Below are 25,275 nucleotides of genomic sequence, written 5' to 3'. Positions count from 1 at the left end.
ATTAACTTTTCAAAATATTACTTCCCCTAACTAATAGAAACAGTCATGGTAGGAGGAGGGGAGAAGTAGAAGTAGAATCTTGCTAAGAAAGCAGGGGGTAAATCAGGAATTAGCTACTCTACTGGCCCCTCCCTGGGTTGACACCTGCCAGCAGGTGGATCAGACCCCGCCAGGAGCGGCACACCTCGCAGTCTGAGTTGTCACACTCTGGCCTCGGTTCCTCCTTCCCTTTCAGATCCCGGGATTTCTCTCCCGTGAAGATAACGGTCCTGACTTCGGACATGCCCTAGATTTACATTTCCTATTATTGAGTTGGGGGCCCGGGTTCTCCCCAGAGACTGGGCGGGGTCAGATGCCCACGACAAGCAATCCCCACCGTCCCTTCGGACCCGCAGACTTCAGCTCTCGCTCGGGCGCCACCAACTATCTATCTGGTGACCGGCACTGCAGATTTAAGTCTGTGACTCTCTCGCTCGCGGAGGCGCAAGTCCGGGCCGGGCAGCTGAGAATTCAGGGTCCCGGTAACGGCGAAACCATCCCGAAACCAGGCTGTGAGAGGGTGTAGTTCCGGGTCCTGAAGCCTCCGGGAAGAGCCAACCTGCCTAGAATGGTCTCCAGGAACGGAGAAAAATCTGCACCCTTCGCGCGGGAGCGTAGTCTTTTGAGCCCTGCGACGGCTTCGTGGTCGGTTCCCTGATCCGCTCTCCTCGATCTCAGGCTTGGAGCAGCTTCAGGTTCGTCTCGGGCCTACCCCGGGTAGGAGGCAGGAAGCCCTGCTTGGGGACGTTGACCTGAATCTTCTTGGCTCAGAATTGGCAGTTTAAGAAAGACTTTCCCCAAAAGAAGCTAGGTTTGTCAAAAGTAAATATGGAGCCCCTCCCATCCCCTGTCTAGGTTGGGGAAAGGTGGGAAAGAAAATAAATGAAATTGTTATTAGGATAAATTTTGGTAAAACAATGCTGTTTGAGAGTAATTTACAATTCGGAAGGGAAAACGTGAAAATACCGTGGCCGGTTAGCTCAGTTGGTTAGAGCGTGGTGCTAATAACGCCAAGGTCGCGGGTTCGATCCCCGTACGGGCCAGGACTAACGGGTATGTTTTGTTCCAAAAGGGAGAGTATTCCACATCGCCGCGTAGCCTAGTTGTATTTCTCCAGGCTTAACGCGCTGAAAAACAGTGAGTCAGAAATGACCATTCTATCGAACTGCTTTTCCATCTTCCGGTGATAGAGCCCTGATGTTCAGCTGATCTTGAGAGGTTCGCCCGGCTCACTCTCGCTCCCCACTCACAAAACAGGGCATTGGAGACCTGACAACGCAGAAGCACAACCGTCTTGGCTTCTGTTGTTCCAGTGTGGGAAATCATTTCTTGGAGTAAAATACTGAATTATTTGATTACTTCTTCCGAAAACAAGTTGTAAAACCACCTACCTTTAATATAACTCTCTCTAGCTCATTCTGCTTTCTCCGGTTCAGTCTAAGAGAAAACAAGATAAAGTGAGAAAAAAAAAATTTTTTTGAAAACATTAGTAATAAGAATAACAGATCTTTGTTTTGTATACTCTGAACACATCCCAACATGAAAAGAATACATGATTTTAAAAATATTTTTATACTTAAGGATTTTTGCATAAATAATACATTCATGTGACTCAAAAAGTAGAAAATTTAAAAAGATACATTAAAAATGTTTGGTGGCCGGCGCGGTGGCTCACGCCTGTAATCCTAGCACTCTGGGAGGCCGAGGCAGGCGGATCGTTTGAGCTCAGGAGTTCGAGACCAGCCTGAGCAAGAGCGAGACCCCCGTCTCTGATAAAAATAGAAAGAAATGATTTGGACAACTAAAAATACATAGAAAAAAATTAGCCGGGCATGGTAGTGCATGCCTGTAGTCCCAGCTACTCGGGAGGCTGAGGCAGGAGGATCGCTTGAGCCCAGGAGTTTGAGGTTGCTGTCAGCTAGGCTGACGCCACGGCACTCACTCTAGCCTGGGCAACAGAGTGAGACTCTGTCAAAAAAAAAAAAAAAAAAAAAGGATTTTAGGTACAATAGTTATCTTTAAATATAAAATATTGAAAAACAATAGCTGAATTATGGTACAGCAAAGCTGAATTAACCTAAAAGAGTAGGTCCATTTTATTCTCACAACGCCATATTCATTTCCAAGTTCAACTTATTTTCTTTTCTACCAGTCCTACGTAACAATTAGTTGATTGTTTCACCTCAGACCTGACTTCCTCATTTGTTTATGCAAGGTATTGTCCATTATTATTTCCTGGGTTCATCTTAGAGATTTTTCATGTTGAATTTTTTCTAGCCTGGTCTCATTATCAACACCATTTATTGTATAACCCATCTCGTCACTGATTTGAAATGCCAACTTTATTGCATACTGAATTCTGACTACTTTAAAGTTGAGAGAACCTATAGACTGATGTCTAAACAGAAAAGAGCATGAACTTTGGAGCCCAAGGATCATCTATTCTAATTTGGACTTTCCCATTGACTCGCTGCGAATCTCAATTTCTTCATTAGTAAAATGGAGATATTAATTCCTAGTTCATAGGACAATGGTGAGGATTAAAATCAATATTGTTTAGAAAATATCTAACAATATATCTGACAAATAGTAAATTCTTAATGTGTTACTCCTCTTTCCCTTCAGTAGAAACACTCCCTTCTTTTAAGAGCCAACCTTAACAGAAACCCAGCAATCAGATACTGTCCTAATAGTTAAATTTCTTTTATGTTTTGAGGGCAAGATCTAACTTCCCACTCAGTTTTTCCGTGTTTTCGCTGGTGGGAGGAAAGAGCCCATCTCTGACCGCTTCAGTGTATCTTTCCAATCGGAATTCCAGGGTTTGAGAAAACTGTTTCTCCTGAAAGTCAAGCTTCATCCTTGACAAAAGTGAAGCTTTCTTTCTTTTCTTTTTCCTTTAACGCGGATGGGGCTGGGTGGAAGAAGAGTTAAAAGATTTCTGTCTTTGGTAAAGAAATTTCACACCAAAAAAATGCTGCTTGGGGTATTACAGAGTAAGCGGCGGTTCTGAGCGTTGGTTGGTTGGCTAGGTTAGTAAGACTGTGGTGCTAATGACTTTGAGATTGTGGGTTCCATCCCGCTGGTTAGGGCTAGGTCGCGTGCTCCCCACAATAACGACCTTTTCACGCCTAGATACAGACCTGAAATCACCGACACCATAAAGGGAAATTTGAATAAGTTCCTCCGACCATCTGTGTGCTGGTTTTATTCAATTTCTCTAATCACAGAGGAGCCTCATGATCAAGCACTTTCAATCTACATGGTAATTTTGTTGTTGTTTTATGTTTTAAAACATTGTAACACACATACAAACATTTATAACATAGAAACATTAAAATGGAAATATTTTCGAAGAATGTTAGATGGAATAGGAGTGGAAGGTGAGGGGAGTGAGCACTTTGAGCCCATTAGGAATGGGACCTTCCCATGTACCCAACGGGAGCACACTGACAATACTTTGAAACGAAACAAAAGAAGATGAATACAAATATATCTCCCCATTACCCACGTCCCCTCCCCAACCAGGAGTTTATAGTGTTTGAGTGAAATTCGTATGTATGATGTATAATTGTAATTATAATTATGTAATATCTGATACCTAATTTAATAACAGCTACCATTTATTCATTAATTCAAAACACTTTTTCCAGCAGGCTGTGAGCCAGTCACTGTTTCTGACACCAGTGGTGTAATACTAAGCAGAATGTATGTTTTTTTCAGCAGTCCAGAGATATATAATTCACAGACTGTCAGAGAGGGTCTATGGCACAAGAAAGGGTAAGAATGCTTTCCCTACAGCAATGTCTATTCACTAAACATGTCCTGTTCCACTACACCTAGAATCCTCAGAATCACCACCCAAGGTAAATCTGACAGTGTAGTATGCACATTTGGTTCTGGCCTCCAGAAAATTCTGTGAACTTATACAAAATACCTTTTGATTTACACTAACTAGAGTGGATTTCGTTTCTGCAAATAAGAACAGTCAATAGTGATTAGCATTGTCTCCTACAGGTATGATAAAGGTAAATAGTGGGAAAAAAGAAAGGCAAAAAAAATTAAGTTAAAAAAGTACATCAAAACTATGTAGGATCCATATTTGAAGCAAAGTAAAATTTAAAGGCATTTAGGCAATTGATAGAGTATAAGAGAAGATCTTGACAAGAACATTATAAATGACTCCTGACTTTTTGAATGGCTTACTGAACAATGAGACTTACCCATCATAGATCAGCCTACGAACTTTCCTTCTTCATAGACCCTGACCTTGGTTACTCTTCTATTTGATTGACAAATATAATGTTTGTCTCTTTCCTTTCTTGTTTTATCACAGTCAAAATAATCTTTTCTCTTTACCTGTTCCACTGATTATCTCCCATGTTTCTCTTTTTGTATCTCTATGACTGTCCGCATTCCTCTGTTTTCTTTTTGCTTTACCACTCCATCTTAGTAGCATTCTGTAATCTACCATGACTACACTGTCTTACACAGACCTTCACTTCACATTCCTAGTTCTTCCCTATTGTCTTACTCTTTTATTCCTATAAATTTCTCACACCACACTTCACACTGTTTATTTCCTCTTGTTTATTTTTTTCCCATACATATTGCTAATTTTTTTCTCGAATCTCAACACCCATCCCTTCTCCTGGGTTCTTACTTGACTGATAACCGTACCCATATCGTGTGTGAAAGGGTGCCTAGTGCATGTTGTGTGTGGGAAGATAGAGAAGGTTGTTATCTTGTTATAGTGGACAATGACTATTTAAATGATGGGCTCTTCAGGTGGGAAAACAAGAAATAAGAATGTAGAATTTGTCACAAAGCAAGAAATGTCTACGAAAGTTGAACTACCTGGGGGACGTACCTAGCAGATGAAATGAGAACGTTTCTATGATGTGTGCTTGCGGACAGGCTGAGAGCTTTGATGGCCATTTAGTGAGGTATTGGGGAAATTCTTCAGGACAGAGATGATAAGTTTACCTCAAACTCTGTCCTTAATGAAAACTGACTGGGAAACAGATGATGATGAAGAAATCTTATCAGCATGATGGAAAGCCCTTCAGTGAGAAAGCAAGCTTTACAGATAATCTAAAATGGAGTAGGTCATTATAATTTTTTTACAAGTAAACCCCAAAAGAGGGATTGAGAAGCAATTCCTCTGTACCAAACATACCTTGAACAAGGGATAAAATGCACAGTATGGGGAAGAATTAATTCCTTTTCTTGACAACAGAAAACAGTCTGAAGACATTGTGTAAGGCCAGCTACATGATTTGTGAAGCCTAGTACAAAATGAAAATGCAGAGTTTGTTGTTCAAAAATTATTAACAGTTTCAAGATGGTGACAGCAGAGCATTGAACCAAATGTGAGGCTCTTCAGAGTGCAGAGCCCTGTGCAACTGTATAAGTTGCATGTCCATGAAGCCAGTTCAGACAATGTGTTTAGGGTGAAATAAAAATTTACATGGGTAACCCATACTTTAGTGCCTAGACCCTGTTGAGCTCTTTGAAAATTAGAGATTGTCACTACCAGAATCATCAGTATAGTTATTATTTTCTTAGGAGCCCTCTACCTTCACAATTCTCAGTATTTTAGAGCTGCTGGAATTTTAAAATCTCAATGAAGCCACATGGATACTCCATCAAAAGGGATAAAATTGAGCGTAAAACCAAGCAGAGAAGAGTGAATTCATTGATGAGGACTTTCTACCTGTAATTAAGGATGCCTCAGTCACTCACACTTATTCCAAGACCAGTGTCACTGATTCTGAAAAAAAGTGACCTCTTCCCCTTGTTTCTGCTCATTTATTTTTCTAGAGCCCAGAAGCATAGGTGTGTTTCATGGCAGAGAAAAGTGAAGAGGGGTGGAATTGTGCGTGACTAAGGGAGAAGCAGATAGGCAATCTTACGCTTGGGCACCTGGATTATGCAGGTGCCTCTTGTCTATCATCTCCACCAATCTACACTACTGGGCTTCCTATTCTGCAGGGGTATTTTGTTGTGTATAACAATGCTCCTTCCCCATCTGTGAAGTTTAAATTTTGATAAAAATCCTTTTTCCTCTAGAAGTGTTGTGATGGATAATTTTTATTTATTTATTTATTTACTGTGTTATTGCAGCAGGTGTTACTGGCAAGAACAGAATCTCTGTGTTTAGTGGAGAGGTCTTCCTCACTGTGGTTATCTGTCATCTGATGTTACCAGAATTGCAGTAACCATTTGGCCCTATTATGTATGAATACCACTGCTGTGTGCATGGGGATCCTAGAGACCAAATTTAAATTGCCTGTCTGGAAGCTTATGCTTAAGACTAGGGTGAAATATTTCTATTCCACTGAGAATATCTTACACAGATATTTGATTGATAAAAGTGTTGATGAGATGATATTGTTTTTTAGGTACATCTGAAATAAATGTCTAGAATATTTAAAAAGCTACAGAAATAAGACAGGAACATTTTCATTAAGGGCAGCTTATAAAGGACGAGAGTGGTTTTCTCTTTAGGGATAAAGGAACTAATATTTATTAGGCATTTCCTATTTACCAGGCACTGCGACCTCCAGTGTATGTTGGGAGGGTGGTGGTATATCTCCTCACAATTCCCTATAGAGTAGGGATTAGTACAATGAAGACATTATAGATTAGAGAGAGTAAGTGGCAAAGCCAGAATTGGAAAACAAGATTGGGCTCCAAGGTCCATGTACTTTTCCCTTTTAAACGTCTTAGGTAGGAGGTAGACTGATTTGAATAGACCCAAACTGGCATTTTAGCTCCAGAGTCCTTGTTCTAAACTATTACAGCCCACTGCCTTCTAAAAGCAAGCTTGTCTTTTTACCAGGGAGTGACCACCTTCACAGGAATTCTCCTATCTATTTAACCAAATTCATAGAATACTAATAAATAAACTGGAATGTTAATTATTCTAATTTTTAACTGTTTTTACTTTTTTTTTTATCACTAAGACTGAATATGGACTGTACATTATATGACTGCTATCCCAGGTAAGGAACTCTGAGCAGCAGTGTTAAACTACTAATGCAAGAGATTCTTTTCTAAAGTTTTACTTTAAGCATTAATATTTCATAATTGACTTCATTTTTCTCCTAATTGTGCTGGATATATCTTTGACATAAAGATCCAAAGGACTGATTTTTTTTTCACTATTTCTAAATTTACTTTTTTCCCCTTTCTTATTCTATAAGCATTATAGAGGATTATTGTCAAAAAACATTAAATATATGGCTGAGTATATATGTATATATTTCCCCCCCAAATCTCAAACATAAACACTGTTAAATACATTTTACTGTATATACACATGTATACACTTCTGGACATTTATATACATGTGCTGTGTGTGTACATTTTTAAAAAGGGTTGTCATTCTATAAAAACTTTTTGTACCTTGGTATTTTTAACTTAATGCTATTTTTTGAACATCTTTACTAAAAGATAATAAATAGCTAATTATTATATTTTGAATGTCAACAACTAAAAATAGCAAAAAATAGCAAAAAGTATTTTTTCCCTCATTAGACCAAACAAAATTAAGGATGTCATTTTCTCTTCTTCCTTCCAGTTCCAATAAACCTACATTTGTTCTCATTCCCTTCTTTAGAGGTGCAATGAAAAAGAAGTTTACAGATTCTACTCCTGCCTGTTTGAATAAACTGATTTGAAAACAATTTCTTATTTTGTGTAGTATGCAAATTTGAAAGTGCTATTTCTGATAAAATAGAGCTCCCCAAAATATATTTAAGCAAAAAAAGGAGCTTCAGAATAATGGGTAATTGTTTTACCTTTTGTGTGAAAAATTAGGTAAAATAAGACTGTTCATATTTGCAAATATCATAAAGAAAATCAGAAAGGATGCATGAGAAACTAAGGTAGAGGTGGTGGTGGGAATCGAGGGAATAGGGAGAAGGAGGGACCAAAGACTTTTTACTATGTCTTTTCATAATTTCTCATTTTTGAACCATGTGAGTATATTACTCAAGCAAAAAATAAATTAAACAATAAAAATATTACATCTCTTTCTTTCATTGTTACTATGCTAAGGTTGGTGAAAAGTGTTCTTTCTTATTTCTAAACTTTGTTTTCTCTTTCTTTCTTTCTTTTTTTTTTTTTTGGAGACAGAGTCTCACTCTATCACCCGGCTGAGTGCTGTGGCATCAGCCTAGCTCACAGCAACTTCAAACTTTTGCCTCAGGCCGGGCGCGGTGGCTCACGCCTGTAATCCTAGCACTCTGGGAGGCCGAGGTGGGCGGATCGTTTGAGCTCAGGAGTTCGAGACCAGCCTGAGCAAGAGCGAGACCCCACCTCTACTAAAAATAGAAAGAAATTATATGGACAGCTAAAAATATATATAGAAAAAATTAGCCGGGCATGGTGGCGCATGCCTGTAGTCCCAGCTACTCGGGAGGCTGAGACAGGAGGATCGCTTGAGCTCAGGAGTTTGAGGTTGCTGTGAGCTAGGCTGACGCCACGGCACTCACTCTAGCCTGGGCAACAGAGTGAGACTCTGTCTCAAAAAAAAAAAAAAAACTTTTGCCTCAGCCTCCGGCCTCAGCCTCCCAAGTAGCTGGGACTACAGGCATGCACCACCATGCCTAGCTAATTATTTCTATTTTTAGTAGAGATGGGGTCTCACTCTTGTTCAGGCTGGTCCCGAACTCTGCCTGTTTTTCTCTTACACTAAACTGTTGTGCTGGTTAATTTTATGTGCCAACTTGACTGGGCTACAGTGTGCCCAGTTATTCAGTCAAACATTATTCTGGGTGTTTCTGTGAGAGTATTTTTGGATGAATTTAATAATTAAATCAATCGACTGAGTAAAGCAGATTTCTCTCCCTAGTATGTGTGCGCCTCATTCAATCTGTTGAAAGCCTGAATAGAACAAAAGACTGACCTCCCAGGAAGGAGGGAATTCTTCCTGCCTAATTGCTTTTTGGCTGAGACATTATTTTTTGTTGTTACTGTTGTTGTTTTTCCTGCCTTTGGGTTCAAACTGAAACATTGGCTCTTCCTAGATCTTGAGCCTGTTGGCCTTTGAACTGGAACTATACTATTGGCTCTTCTGGGTCTCCAGCTTGCTGACTGCAGATTTTGGGATTTTTTTTCAGTCTCATATATATATTATGAAACAGAACCAATATAATTTATGATCAGGTTCACCCCCTGATAATCTTCCTTATATAGTTATATGTATATATAAGTTCTATTTCTCTTTAAAAAGAAAAGCTACCTTTGCAGTCTCTTCCTCTGCACCAGAAAGCCTGGGAGGGTAGGGACTCATTTTTTTCCTCCCAGTGCTGCATTCCTAGTATCTAGATGCATGCTGCAAAAAAAATTAGTTTAAGGAATTAATTGGTAGCCATTGTTACATTATGTGTTAGATGTGAAATTAATATCTACAAGTATATGTCTATATACAAAAATTATATAGTTAGGGGACATATGCTTACATTAATCTAAACTATAATTATTAGTTTCCAAGCATTCATTGAGAGGAAATGTGTGAGAGTCAATAGCAGGACCCCAAGAAAGGGACAGGGAGAGCAAGGTGCTTAGATGGAGAATGGCTCCTAGAGACACTTGACACCCCACCTTAAACAGCTCAATTTTCTGCTATGCCATTTCCATCTTAGTATTTTATATTCTTTGCTTAAAAAAAATAGAAATCTATGTTTTCTGTTACTGTATAACACGATATCACAATTTAGCAGCTTAAAACAATGCCAACGTATCTACTCATGGTTCTGTAGGTAAGAAGTCTAAGCACTGGGTGGGTGGAGTTTCTGCTTAGGATCTAGCAAGGCTAAAATCATTGGTTGGGCTGCATTCTTATCTGATTCTTGGGATCTTTTTCCAAACTCTTGTGGTTATGAGAATCCCTGTTTCCTTGCTGTCAGCTGGGTGCCCTCAGCAAGTAGAGGCCACCTGCATGCCAGTGGCCCCTTCTATCTTCAAAATTATCAACAGAGAATTTCCCCCACTTCAAACCCCTCAATTCCTCTCACATTTCCATTCCCTGACTCCAGGAAAAGCCTACTCTCTTTTAAGGGCTCACGTGATTAAGCCAGACTCACTCCCCTGCTTATTTCCCTTTCTTAAAGTCAACTGTGTTATCTAACATACCCTAATCATATTCACAGTCTAGGGCAGGGGTCCCCAACCTTCTTGGCACCAGTTTCACGGAAGGCAATTTTTCCATGGGCGGGGAGGTGGGAGTGGGGAGATGATTTTGGGATGATTCAAGTGCATTACATTTATTACATTTGCAGCTGATCCCCAGCACTAGCATCACCACCTCAGCTCCATCTCAGATCATCAGGCATTAGATTCTCATGAAGAGTGAACAACCTAGATTCATCATGTGCACAGTTACAGTAGGGCTCATGCTCCCATGAGAATCTAATGCTGCAGCTGATCTGACAGGAGGTGGAGCTTATATGATGATGTGAGCTATGGGGAGCTACGGCAAATACAGATGAAGCTTTGTAAATACAGATGAAGCCTTGCTGGCTCACCTGCCACTCACCTCCTGGTGTGAACCCTGGTTCCTAACAGGCCACAGACCGGTACCTGTCTGCCACTGGGGGTTGGGAGCCACAGGTCTAGGGCATTATGCAGGCTTATAATAGCAGGGGGAAGACATCTCGGGGGCCATCTTAGAATTCTGCCTACCTCAAGAAACAACAACAGAGGTTGGAGTTGAGTAGAAATTTTCAGCATGACCAACGATTGGAGGAATTTAGTAAAACCAAATGCCAGATACAACAAATTCAAATCTTTCTTGTGGCAGAAGTGGGCACGGGGTGGTGATTTTAGGTCTGTACTTGACTCTCCCATGAGGAAAAATTACATAAGTTAACTTCTATAGGAATCAATCCCCAACGTTGATGTCATTAGCACTACAACTCTAAACAACCGAGCTAACTGACCACTAAGAGACTGCCATGGTTTTTTTCTTTATCAAATTTCAATTCAGGTAAAATCTATGTCATCTGGAGTCTCAGTTCAAAACAAAACAAAACAAACAAACAAACAAAAACCCCACTCATCCTCTTTCTCTCTACTCCATCCATTGGAAAGAAAAAAAATAAGAAAACTCATCTTCAGTAGGGATGAATCTTTCCTCTCCATGGAAACTCTGTCTTTTGGTCTGTCTCAAACACACTTATTCTGGCTGTGAAGATGCAAATAAACATTCTAGGGAGGTGTTTCCTACTTTCTTTCCCCAAAGGCCAGCAACAAGCTTGAAGATTTAAGGCAGCATATGAAAATGACCCACTGTGCTGCCACTGGAATCAGAGAACTTTGAAGTGTGGAATCTTGGTGTTTGATCTCAAAATATACGAGCATAACTATGAGGACAATATTTATTCAGCATAGAAGCAATTTAACTATCAGAACAGTGTCTGTTTTCTGGGTTTCCCTGAAGGATGGCTCTAGAGGAAAGGTGTGAGTTTTTTCTAAAGGAAAAGAGTACTATTAATAGCTTATTATATATAGTGACAAAGAGCACTTTTCAATTTGCCAGGCACTTTCTTAGATACCTTACATACATTTCTTTTAATCCTTACAACTGTCTTCCATGAAGTAGGGATTATCTCTATTTAACAGATAAAGACATCAAGGCTCAGAGAGTCAGTGGGAAAGCCAGAATTACAACATGATTGCTGATTTCCAAAGGCCACACCTTACCAAATCCTCTTAAAAGACACAAGGCTTCTGGTCCTCTGAATTTAAAAGGGAACAGAATTTGATATGTTTGCATTGCACTCAATGGAGGAAATATGAGTATTCAATAATGGTGTTGGGATTACTGGTAGTCTGCTGGAAATAGAGTTGGATCTCTACCTCACATTCTACAACAGGGAAAGAATCAGATAGATGAAAGAATTAAATATAAAGAATGAACATCTTAGAGGAAATCATAGAGTTCTTTTGCTAAATGATCTAATAATGGGGAAAGTCATTGTAAGGGAAATTCATTTGTATAGGCAATAGGTTTCTTAGGCCAAACTAAAATGATTGCTGGTGTGTCTTCAGCCAGCCTTCCGGGGAGGCATGAGTTAGCAAGGTTATGTAACCAAGGTGTTATCTCCCATGTGAACACATGTGATCACGCTTTCCCATGACACGTTGCCACTATTGTTCTGAGCCATATATGAACGCTGGGCCATGCTTTCCTGGTTGCTGCATCCCCCCTCCCCACGCCCCCCTACAATAAAGAACATCTCATCTGCCTGCTGCCGCCTGTCTCCTCTTTCAAATTCCAGAAGCCTGCTCCTGTGCACTCACTAGACACAAAGCCGCTCCCCACAGGCATATATAAGTTAGACATAAAACCTGAAGAAAAGCCTGCTAATTCTTTCACATAGATATTTGTTCTCCACGTTTCCAAAGTCACCACAAAGTTCAAAGATGAATAACAGAGTCTAGTTACTAGACTAATTGGGACTCATAGCAAAACAAAGTTTTCATTGACTCATATTTAAAGAGCACCTACAAACCATAAGAGAAAGACCTAGCAACTAAGTAGAAAAATTAGCAAAGAATATTAATAAGCATGTCATAGAAACAAATACAAATGACTTTTAAGCATATACGAAGGTGCTCCAGGACACTATAACCCCGGAAATACAAAATAAAACTCCACAAAGGGACTTTTTTCACATTTCAAACTGGAAAAAACAAAACAAACTCACTCTCCTGGGGAGGACTCAACTATGTTCTCCAGAGTGTTTGAGAAACAGCCGTAGCGAAGAGTTGGGCTTTTCTGAGGTATAACCGTTTGGAAACAGATTTCGTGAGGGTGGTTCTCACTTCCTGGAGGGCTACAGAGAACTAGGGTTTTTTTCCTGTGGCCTTAAGGGCAAATACCACCCCAAGGTCAATTCCTCTTGGAATCGAAAGGTCTGTAGTATTAATATCTCATTAGGCAGGCCATGGATGTGAGTGGTTTTTCCTTATGTTGGCAATCTGATAGGACTGTGGTAAAAAATCATTCACACGCTATTGTCTATTGGCAATTTCTTTAGAATTGAAGACAAAAAACCGAGTGTTTACCACAAAGGGACAGAGAAACAGCTCAGTTATTACCATATAATATGGGAAGGAACCCGGGGGAGAGGAAAACTTAACATCCAACGTACCGAGAGTGGGGTTCGAACCCACGCGGGCACCAGCCCATTGGATCTTAAGTCCAACGCCTTAACCACTCGGCCATCCCGGTGACACAAGAATTATGTGTAAGTTATTATTTTTTATTAGAAACAACGCATCTGTGCTGAGCCTGAATTATTTCTGTCTTTATGGAATTGTAGTGAAATATGAAAAGGATTATGGTAGAGAAAACACACAACATGCTTTCAGAAAGCACTTCTTCCGAGCCTCCTCACTTGATCACCCGTTATGTCAGAGGAATCTTTGTTTTTATTTCATTTGAAAAGAAAAACCATGGAGGGTGGGGAGCGCCGAGGGGTATGTAGTAGAAACCACCGCACTTACACCACCTACTACCTCTATTTTCCCAAAGGCGCTGTCCCAATTTTTAATTCAGAGATCACCGTTTTACCTGCTGAATTCAAACCTCCACTCCAGACGCAGTGCCGCATTGGAGGCATCAGGATTGGGGTCCAAGAGAGACATTATATTAAAACGAGCTCGTCCTGGCATAAATTTGAAGATCCTTAGTGGACAGAAAGGCAGTTCAAATTCGCGACTTTGATTTTTTTTCCAATTTATTTTCTTTATTTTTTTTTTAAATTTCAGAATATATGCGGGTACAAACAGTTTGGTTACATATAATGCCTTTGCCTCGCCCAACGCAAAGCTTTGACTTTGATTTTAATGACAAAATGCCTTAACTGACAGTCCAAACTATCCACAAAAGGAATATTGACCTCGGTGTGGGCTACACAGAAAGACACTGCCCCAGAACTCAAAAGTGCTCACAGAAAAGCTCGCATTGTTGCTATAGAGAATCCAATCCTTGCGGCCAAAGTATTCCCCGGGAAGATTTAATACAAATGCAGATTCCAGAACCCCTCTCGCTATGATCCTGACTGAAGAGATTTAGCGTGGATCCAAGAATCATAATTTTACCAAGCACCCCCAGGTAATCCTAATTTCAATTGTCTGCTAAATGACCCTCCCAATTAAGTATGCTAAAGCTGCCATAGGGAATTTAAGAACCCATGAAAGAAGCTCCCAGAACGGAAGTTTGGGGTCTGGAGGAGACAGAGCTGAAATCTGAAAGCAAGGTTGGAATATAATTAATTTATGTAACAATACTGAACACTTACTATGTGACGTGTCCCTTTGTTATTCAGGTGACCAGGGAAAGCACCACAATATGAGAGGATTGTGTCATCTGTAGCAGGCAAACAAAAAGAGTCAGAGAACAGCCTCCCCAGAATCTCATCACTTGATGAACAAGAGTCCGAACCTTATCTGTGATGCTCAGAACTCACTGGGTCCACCACATCCAGATCTTTCTCTGCCTGATAAAGCCATAGACAAGGAATGCCCCCCTGGAGTCCTTTGGCTATCTGGCTCTGAGTTCTGTGTCTGGCCCCATCAAGGTTCCATTTCTAGAAGAGGAGATATGATTTGAAAGATTCCTGCTTCTACCAAGCACTGAATGAAATTCAGGTCCCTCAGTGCTAGGTCAGGAACTGGTTTGGGGATAGAGGTGGAGGGGATTGGAAGGTTCCACAAAAAGCATATCTGAGAAAGAATGCATCATATATGGATAGACACAAAAGTTTTCAGAATATTCTATTATTGTTGCTCTAACACAAGCTACACAGTAGAATCAATCAGCTGTGAAGTTTTTTAAAAATACACTTATCCAGAGAGTTTAAATATGTACATATGAAGATAAAAAAAATAAAACTATTAGAAATATATCAAAGGCTGGGCAGGGAGGGTGCCTAATGCCTGTAATCCTAGCACTTTGAGAGGCAGAGTCAGGAGGACTGCTTGAGGCCAGAAGTTTGAAGACCAGCTTGAGCAACATAGCAAGACCTCATTTCTGCAAAAAAAATAGAAAAATTAGCCAATGGCAAGTGCCAGTAGTCCCAACTACTTGGGGGCTGAGGCAGGAAAATATCTTGAGCCTAGGAGTTTCAGATTGCCGTGAGCTCTGATGACACCACTGCACTCTAGCCTGGGCAATAGAACAAAACTCTGTCTTGAAAAAATTAATTAATTAATTAATTAAAAGCACCTGAAGAAAAATATGCTTATATGCTAGGGCAGAGAACTTTTTAAAAACTTCAAAAGCAAAAACAATAAGAAAAAAAGAGAGAAATATTTGCTTACATTGACATCAGGAATATAGCCACTGTGTTCCAGCTACTTGGGATACTCAGGCTGGAGGATCACCTGAGCCCAGGAGTTCAAGGCCAGCTTGACCAACATAAGAAACCCCATCTTTTAAAAAAATAAAATAAAAAATTTTTAAAAGGATACAGTAAAAATATAAATATAAAAATAATATAAATATAAAAATAATAGATAGATGTACTAGTGGGAGGATATGTTTGAATTGTCCGAAAATGGCAAGGGCTTAATACATATATTGAGAAGCCATGAAAAATGTACAATCAGGACAGCAAGATCAAAAGGAAATGACCAAAGGATAGAACAATTAGAGGAGAGAAATATATATGGACTAATGAAGATTGTACAAAATCATTAGTAATCACAGAAATAAAAAGTAAAAAGAGATATCATTTTATTGCCATTACATTGGCAAAATTAAAAAGCTGAATAAAATCAATTATTGCAGGACTAGTGACATAAAAACCTTCACATCCTCCTGGTGGAAATGTAAGTTGATGAAGCCATTCTGGAGTATTTTCTTATTCAAATTAAGGATATGCACATTCTATGATGGAACTATTCTGCTCCTAGGTATAAAACTTCTTCTACACTATCCACTGCCACAAATCTTACACAAGTACAGAGTACACATATAAGGCAGTTAATCAAAGCATTATTTGTGGTCTTTTGACATTGGAAGAAAATTTGATTTCTGTTATTGGAAAATGGATAGGCAAATTGTTGTAAATGCATACTATAAAATATTAAGCAATTTCAATGTTAGGTCGGAGCCGAGAGGGAGACACTTGCATTCCATTCTTTTATCTCCCTAGGGGTCTGGCAAAGGCTACTTGCCTAATATTCAAAAGTAACAAAGTGGATGTACATGCAGCAACATGTATGGAATTTAAAATTAAAATGCTATTGAAAAATAACATTGAAAAAAGTAGGTGGATTTCTCCTGCCTGCAAAGAATTCACTTCTATGAAAATTGTAAACAAAAGGGGAAGCATATTGGATATAAGTGTGTGAAATAACTATTTTCAGACATTTGCCTGCTGTCAGTGCAGATGAATCTTACAAATATTTTAGTTTATTGCCTTTTAGGCCTCAGCACAGTGAGGGGGAAGTCAGAAAGAGCTAGGTAGTGTCACTAAATTGAGGACACAAAGATTTCAGGGAGGCCAAAACAGTTAGAATTTGTGGGAGAGAATACCAGAAAGGAGAAAGCTGCAAAGAGAGCACTCCATAGGTCTACAGAGGGATCTTCTTGAATCTTTGGTGGAATGTTATATTCTCTGTATGAGTGGGGGTTTTAACTCTGTGAGGCCAGGGAAAGAACCACTAGAAAACCGTAGGAGGATCGATTCATGACATTCATAAAGCGTTGGGAATAGTCTCTGTTTTCACCATACTATTATAGTGAAGATAATTTACAGGCCATAGGAGGAGTGTCACAATGGTATAATCCCAGTATTGGAGCTAAATTGCCCCAACTAAGGCTGCTTTGGACCCATATTAACAAAATTTGGAAGGAAGCCACAGATGGAAAGGAGGGAATATTAATATTATTTGAACCCGGGAGAAAAGGGATCCTTGTAATGAAATTGTAGAAAGTTTAGAAATGCTATTTCCTGCAGTATCATGGAATGTAGAAACAGACCTATGAGTAATTTAGCTAAAGAGATTTCCAGACAGAATTGTAAAGGTGGGTTTCCTAGCATTTTCTTGCTGTTACAGTAAAATGTGAGATGAGAGAGATAAGTTAAATGGAGAACTTCTAAATATAAATGAGTAATAATTTGCTGGGTTAGAAAGGAATGCTATTTGTTATTCCCAGCTGCTCCAGATAGAAAATGATGCTACAATCAAGAAATGACTTTCAGGCAAAAATCAAATCCAGAGCACTATCAGAAAATGTGGGCTAAAGATAAAGCCAAGAGTGTAATTGGAAATCCTTTGTTAAGAATGCAGAATGACTTAAGGTGGTACTGAAACAGAAAAACAAGCCCCTAAGGATCTTAAAGACATATCTTACAGATCCTATTGATTAAACAACAGTTTTACAAATCTTAAGGGTGTGGTTCTACAGCAGCTTTACAGGAAGCCCAAGGCAGACAAAGGCTTATTTTCATGAGGTTTGTGAATGTGGCTTTTGTTTTAAAAGGGATTGGCGAACTTTGAAGGCCAGATAGTAAGTGGGCTTTTTGGGCCATTCAGTCTATACGGCTATTACAAAATCAGCTGTTGCAGGAAAGCTGCCACAGATAATACTAAATTAATGAATGTGGCTGTGTTCCAATAACACTTTATAAAAATAGGTACATGGTCACATTTGGCCTGTGGGCCATAGTTTGTGAACCCCAGTTTAAAGGAATAAACTCCCATAGCTCTCATAAAATCACAAGTTTTTAAAGAAAAGTATAGTATTTGAACATTGACTGCTTCCACTATACAGGATAAAGAACAGGACAAAATGAAAAGAGGACTTTGGACACTTCCTCCCTTCCCGCCACCGAGACTTCTATGGGAAAAAAGTAGGCTAAGAAGACAATTGAGCTGCAAGTAAAATAAATTTCTTAGTAAAAGAATGGATGAGTCAGAATGTGGAACAAGAGCCCAAAGGATAGAGCCAAGAGCCAAGAACAATCATTCCCAGACAGCATTACTGAGTGCTACTCAACACACTAGCATTGTGTGCCTCCTGTATTCTAAAATTGCTGCAGATCTGCCTCCTGTTTTTGTTCTTTTTGAATGGGAGTGTGTATAGAAGTTATCCTATGCCTCCTCTGCCTATATGTTGTGAGACAGGTAACATTTCTTAAGTACACAGAATGTTCAAAATAAGAAGAATCTTATTTGAGGACTTCTATGGAAGGAATTGCACCCAAGGAATCTCATCCACACCTTTACCTGATTTAGATAATGCCATCCTGGACATCGGGTTGATGTTTCAAAGGAGACAGACTTGGTGGGAGTGAGCATATTTTGCATGTGGGAGAGGCAGAATCATTGGGGGCTAAAAGTCAGAGAAAAATGTAAATAGAATCCAGGGCGTTTTTACTGGTATCACTCACCCATTGGATGAACAAATGAAATAAGGACTTATGAGAAGGCAGACTCACTGGTAGGCGTCAAAGATGTAATTATTCCCCAAACCAAGCAAGATCTCTACCTGGCTGCCAGAGTTTATGTGCTAGCAATATCCTTGACATTTAGAGCAGTTTCCTAAAGGAAAATGATCTTCTCAGTTTAAGACCTGTTCTTATTCTACAGTGAGAACATTTTTCTCTGTTTTTGACCAAGGCCCAGATTTAACTTGTTGTATCCCAAAGGAATCACTAAAATAGAAGCCTTGACAAGCTGAAGTGTGAAATTTTATAAAATAATGTATTATCCACAAATGGGGGCCTACGGCTTCGTGGCTTAGCTGGTTAAAGCGCCTGTCTAGTAAACAGGAGATCCTGGGTTCAAATCCCAGCGAGGCCTTTTCTTTTTTTCTTTCTTTTTCTTTCTTTCTTTTTTTTTTTTTTCCTAAATCCAGGCAAACTTTTTTCAGTGGTTTGAGGACAAGTTGGGTTTATACCTAATGAAGCCGAAGACCGTAAATCTTAATGTCTGAGGTACTTCATACAGGAGCATGGTGATGGGAATTCGAAATGTTATCAAATCTGTGTTGAAGACCAATCATCTAGAATTGAGCTATAATTTCCTACCTTTAAACTTTTGTAGCTACTCCATATTTCCTAAGAAATAGGTTCACATAACATTTCTGCTTTTAATACAAATCAAAAAGAAGGCAAGAAAAAAGAGATAAGACATGCATATTGTATAAACTGAGTGCTGTGATAACTGTTCCTCCTTGCAGGATTCTGGACTCTAGGATATCACTGAATATTTTGAAAAGTGAAGTAACGATGACATTTTAAGAGAATAAGAAGAATGATTAGGGATGAAACATACTAAGACAAACACAAAAACAAAAAACCTAACAAGAGACTGGAGGCAACTGAGGCCTGAAGTCTTGAATCATTTCTTAGATTACAATAAAAGGGTGGAAAAAATTAATTAAGCCCTGAAATAAAGTTTCCATTTTAGCCCTTCTCTCTCTCTCTCTCTTCTACAGGACGTGTCTTCAAAGTATTATATTCTACAAATGCCTCCCCTCATCCCTAGTATTGTGGACAACATTCCTTGTTGCTGTGGTGCTCTTAGTTTCTTGCTGCTCCCTGTAAGGAATGATTAAATTGGATGTTTGCTTCTTTCGTGAGCCTTTGGGAGAAAAATCAGTCATAATTTGTGAATGCAATGCAAAATGAAAATGCTCCTTGTTAAAAAATTAAGAATTTCAAACCAGCAATAGCAGAGCATTAAATCAAGTGCCTGGCCTTGTGCAGATGCGTAGGTCGCATGACCCTGAAGCTGGTCCTGTTTGGGAGTGTAATTATTTGTCAAAAGACTAGATTTTAAAGATACTTTGAAATGAAATGGAATCTAAAGTGGTCAGTATCAATCACTGTTAGAAGGCTTGAGAACTTGATACTCAACAGGAAAATTAATTCTTACTGTTAAAGACTTTCTTAGTGTCTTCTCTCTAACTGGAATTATTTCTTATCCAACTCAAGTTATTCTTTTCTCAAACAACTTCTTCCAGGTCCCATCACATGTCACTCCCACTGGGATCCTTAAACATGGATAGGCATCTTCTCAGTTCCTGCCTCTTGGTGACTTAAGGCCTTGCACGTGGTACCATTGTCTCTAAATCTCGTGTAGAAAGAGACAAGTTGGGTTCCACAGTACGGTTACTGTTCAGTGGGTACCACTGATTGAGGGAGAAAGGGGTCGATCTAAATCACGCAATGTAATTGTTAGGAGAGGGAGAAAAGCAGAGGCCAAGTATTGTTTCCGCCCGGTTTCGAACCGGGGACCTTTCGCGTGTGAGGCGAACGTGATAACCACTACACTACGGAAACCCTTCCCTGTAGCTGGTTTTCCCTGCTAGGTCTGATGAAGATTTCGCTGTTTATCATTCTTTATTCCTCAAAATTTGTCTTTTCTCTGTTCAGGCATGCTACTGAGTCAATGTCCACGATCGCACTTTTATTTTTAATTTTATTTTTTTTTTCCAACCAAGCAAATAGCACTGATGCAATAGCATTTTAAAATTGATCCCAAACTAAAACCACGCCAAGCTTAGAAAGTATCTAACACCCAGAAATTGTTAAGTGTTTAAGTCCTATGAGCCTTATACTAAAATCACGACCACAATAATAAAAATCTCAAACATATTGGCGCTAACCAGACTTGACGCTTACTTCTTGACGTGATAACGGAGGCACTGGAATTCGTTCCCTGAATCCCTCAGAATTCCTTCTCTCCCTCTCAGCGTCATTATCGTTGCAAAGTTCTGCTGCGTTAACGTTAAAACTCCATGAAATATCTTTCTCCTGTATTCTTTATGAGTCTCTGGTTCCTTGATATCCGTTCTTCACGACTGTCCACGAACTTTGTAGGTTTGACTCTAAATCTTCGTCACCGAGTTTGAAATTGAAAGCTTCGTTTCCCTTCGTAAATTCCACAAATATAAACCTTTCTTCTTTTCTTAAATATGCATTTATTTTTTATGGACTTTTTAAAAGAGGAATTTTAGGTTCACAACAAGGGACGGTACAGAGATTTCCCATATACTCCCCGCTCCCACTCATACATAACCCCACCCTTCCATTATCAACATCCCCCACCAGAGTGGTACATTAGTTACAACTGATGACCTACATTGACATCCATCATCACCCAGAGACCATAGTATACATTAGGATTCACTCTTGGTATTGTACATTCTATCAGTTTGCACAAATGTATAACGACATGTATCCACCATTATAGTATCATACAGAGTAGCTCCACTGCCCTAAAAATTCTGTTCATCCCCTGATCCGGGAAAGCCCTGATAACCACTGATCTTGTTATTGTCTCCATAGTTTGGTATTTCCAGAATGTCATGTAATTAGAATCATACAGTATGTAGCCTTTTCAGATTGGCTTCTTTCACTTAGTAATATGCATTTAAGTTTCCTCCATGTCTTTTCATGGCGTGATAGCTCATTTCTTTTTAATGCTGAAGAATATTTCATTGCCTGAATTTATCAGTTTATCCATTCACTTAAGGAAAGATATCTTGGTTGTTTCCAAGTTTTGGCAATTATGAACAAAGGTGCTATAAACATCTGTATGCAGGTTTCTGTGTGGACATAATTTTTCAATTATTTTTGGTAAATACCAAGGAGTGTAATTGTATCATGTCAGAAGAATATGTTTAGTTTTGTTAGAAACCATCAAACTGTCTTCCAAAGTAGCTGCATAATTTGTCATTCTACCAGCAATGAATGAGTGTTCCTGTTGGTCCACGTCCTCACCAGAATTTGGCGGTGTCAGTGTTCTGGATTTTGGCCATTCTGATAGGTGTGTAGGGTATCTCATTGTTGTTTTAATTTGCATTTTCCAGATGATATATATTGTGAAGCATCTTTTCATGTGTTTATTTGCCATCTTTATACCTTCTTTGGTGAGGTGTCTGTTAAGGTCCTCAGCCATTTTTTAATAGAGTTGTTTGTGTTTTTACTGTTGAATTTTAAGAATTTTTTGGTATATTTTGAACAATAGTACTTTATCTGATATGTCTTTTACCAATAAAGATATTTTCTCCTAGTCTGTGGCTTATCTTTTCATTCTCTTAATGTTACAGTGTTTTTGATTGCTAGCATTTCTTTTTGGTTCTTTCCTAGAATTTCCATCTCTTTGCTTACGTTGCTCATGTGTTCTTGCATGGTGTTTACTGTCTCCATTATAGCCCTTAGCATCTTAATCATAGTTCTTTCAAATTCCTGGTCTAAGAATTCCAACATCCCTGCCATATTTGAGTCTGGTTCTGATGCTTGCTCTCTTCCTTAACAGTATGTATTTTACCTTTTAGTATGTCTTGTTATTTTTTTCTTGATAGCTAGACATGTACTGGGTAAAAGAAACTGCTGTAGATAGGCCTTTAATAATGTGGTGGTAAGGTGCAGGGGCAGGAACAGCATTCTGTACAAAGTCCTAGCAGTAAGTCTCAGTCTTTTAGTGACTTTCCACCTCTGGACTGTGAACTTCAAATGTGCTTCTTAAGCTAGAGTAAGCTGGCCTGGCATAGGTTATTTCCCTTTCCCCATGTCAGTCAGGCTCTGATAAAACTCCAGCAGGTTAGGCTCTGCTTAAATAGTTTCTCCTGAGGGCAGACCTTGTTAAGAAGAACAGAATGCTCTGGTGTACTTCAAAACCATTCTTTTTGCCCTCCCCTACCAGAAGCAGAAGGGATTTTTCTTCTATATTCACTGTGAGAACATAGTTGAGCTACTGAGGTAAAATTCATACAATTGTGATGCCCAAAAGACTGGGTCCTGGAGTTTTTATCTCCAAAACTTGTCCATGCGGAGCCACTAACAATTTGATTAAAGTTCAGGTTTCCCTACTCTAGCACTGGCTCACGTGGAGGTTTCTACTCTCTGGGCTTCTGCTCTGGTAAGTTGTGATTCTCTATATTTGCCCTCTCTGTCTCTCCAATTTTGTGAGCAGTGGTTTGCCTTGTGACCTCACTTCTTGGACAGATTTTTTTCAGTTTGTTCAGCGTTTTACTTGTTTTTAGGACTGAGTGACAACTTCCAGCTTCTTACATGCTGGACTGGGTAATATATGTATATACATCTATAATTTTCTCTCCAAGAACAGTTTTAGCAGCTATCCACAAATTTGGTTATGTTTTACTTTATCACTTTTAGTTCAAACTGTTTTCTAATTTGCCTTGTAATTTGCCTTTGACCCATGGGTTATCTAGGAGTGTGATGTTAATTTCCCAGCATTTGGAGATAGTATCGTTTCTTTTTGTTACTGATTTCTAGCTTAATTCTATAAGGATTAGAGAACACCTTTTTATTTCAGTCCTTTAATATCTGGAGAGATTTTTGTAATGGCTCACTTTCTGTGAATTTTCCATGTGTATGCTTATAAACAGTGTGTATTCTGCAGTCGTTTGGTATTGTGTCTTACACAAGTCTAGTAGGCGAAGTTGTTTGTTAAGACTGTAGTTAATATCTTTCACATACTTACTGATTGCATTATTTACATTTGTTCTGTCTGTTAGTGACAGAAGTTACTGACCAGAAGTATGTTAAAACCTCCAGTTATGAGTGTGGATTTTTCTATTTTTAGTTCCATCAGGTTTTTTTTAACTTTCAATTTTGAAATAATTGTAGACTTATAAGAAGTTACAAAGTTACAAAGAGGTCTTCTGTGTCCTTAATCCAGTTTCCCCCAGTAAATACATCTTATATAACTATAATATCTAACCCAGGAATTTGATGTTGGTACATCTTGTGTATAGTGCTAGGTCATTTTATTCTGTGGAGATTTGTGTAACTATCACTGCAAACTAGATACAAAATAATTCCATCACCAAAACCACCTTCCTCTAGTTGCTACCTCTTAGTCACACCCATTTCCCTCTCCCCTTGACAACTACTAATGTGTTCTTAATCTCTGATCTTTTTTCTTTCTGAGAATATTATATAAATAGACCCATATAGTAGATGACATTTTAAGATTGGCTTTTGGCTTCTTTTTTGTTTGTTTGTTTGCTTTTGCAAATCAGGTAGCCCCCCTGAACCAGAATAAGTTCAGAGAGATTCTAAAGATTGGCTTTTTCATAGCCTAATGCCCTTGAGATCTATCCAATTTGTTGTATAAATAGGTCCAGCCTTTTTACTGTTGAGTAGTATTCCATGGTATGGATGTACCACAGTTTATTTAACCATCCACCTATTACCTCAGCTCTTGGTAACTGCTTTTTCTGTCTCTAAAAATTTCACTATTCCAGGAATCATACATTTGTTCCTTCGGCTTATTTCACTTTGTGTAATGTCCTCAAGGTTCACTCATGTTATAACATGTTTCAGAATTTCACTCCTTTTTAAGGCTGAATAATATTCCAGTATATATACCACATTCTAGATGCTGATGGACATTTGGGTTGATTCTACTTTTGGACTATTGTAAATCATACTGCTGTGAAACATTGGCAAACAATGTTTGAGCTCCTGCTATCAATTCTTTTGGATATGTACCTAGAAGTGGAATTGCTGGTTGGTAGGGTAATCCTACATTTAACTTTTTGAGAACCTGCCAAACTGTTTTCTCCAGAGGCTGCACCATTTTACATTCCCACCAACAATGTACAAGCATGTTAATTTTCTACATCTTCCCTGACAATTGCTACTCTTTTTTTTTTTTCTAGTAGCCATCCTAATAGGTCTGAAGTGGTATCTTATTGTGGTTTTGATTTGCGTTTTCCTAATCATTTGTGATGATGAGCATATTTTCATGTGCTTATTGGCCATTTTTATATCTTTGGAGAAATTTCTATTCAAGTCCTTTGATCATTTTTAAATTGGGTTGTTGTTATAGTTGTTGAATTGTTAAAGTTCTTTATATATTGTGGATATTTTTTTTTTTGGAGACTGGTGTCTCACTATGTTGCCCAGTCTGGTCTCAAACTTCTGGGCTCAAACAATCCTCTTGCCTCTGCTACCCAAGTAGCTGGGACTACAGGTGTGCACCATGCCCTACCATATTTGTATATCAATCTTTTTTCAGACATATGATTTACAAATATTTTCTCCCATTCTATGTGTTGACTTTCCATTTCTTCATAGTGTCCTTTCATACACAAAAGGTATAAAATTTGATGAAGTCCAATTTATCTATTTTTCTCCTGTGTTGCCTGTTCTTTTGGTGTCATGTCCAAAAAGTCATTGCTCAATCTAACGTTGTAAAGATTTTGCTTTCTTTTTTTTCTTTTCATAGTCT

The 25,275-nt window shown here is 38.8% G+C and overlaps 1 protein-coding gene and 4 non-coding genes across 5 annotated transcripts in view; 2 read left to right on the top strand and 3 right to left on the bottom strand.

The window, feature by feature from the left end:
• Nucleotides 1-25,275, bottom strand: part of LOC138399089 (histone H2B type 1-K) — a 389,419-nt gene that overhangs the window by 324,165 nt on the left and 39,979 nt on the right. The window lies entirely within an intron of this gene.
• Nucleotides 1,009-1,082, top strand: TRNAI-AAU (transfer RNA isoleucine (anticodon AAU)). Its single transcript has one exon. It is a non-coding gene; the product is annotated as a tRNA-Ile (tRNA).
• Nucleotides 13,200-13,282, bottom strand: TRNAL-UAA (transfer RNA leucine (anticodon UAA)). Its single transcript has one exon. It is a non-coding gene; the product is annotated as a tRNA-Leu (tRNA).
• TRNAT-AGU (transfer RNA threonine (anticodon AGU)) lies at nt 18,794-18,867 on the top strand. Its single transcript has one exon. It is a non-coding gene; the product is annotated as a tRNA-Thr (tRNA).
• TRNAV-CAC (transfer RNA valine (anticodon CAC)) lies at nt 20,279-20,351 on the bottom strand. The gene has a single exon. It is a non-coding gene; the product is annotated as a tRNA-Val (tRNA).

The sequence above is a fragment of the Eulemur rufifrons genome, chromosome 18, assembly GCF_041146395.1.
Source record: "Eulemur rufifrons isolate Redbay chromosome 18, OSU_ERuf_1, whole genome shotgun sequence".
Lineage (NCBI taxonomy): Eukaryota > Metazoa > Chordata > Mammalia > Primates > Lemuridae > Eulemur > Eulemur rufifrons.
The sequence above is the reverse complement of the archived record's forward strand: the minus strand, read 5'-3'. Positions and strand labels throughout refer to the sequence as shown.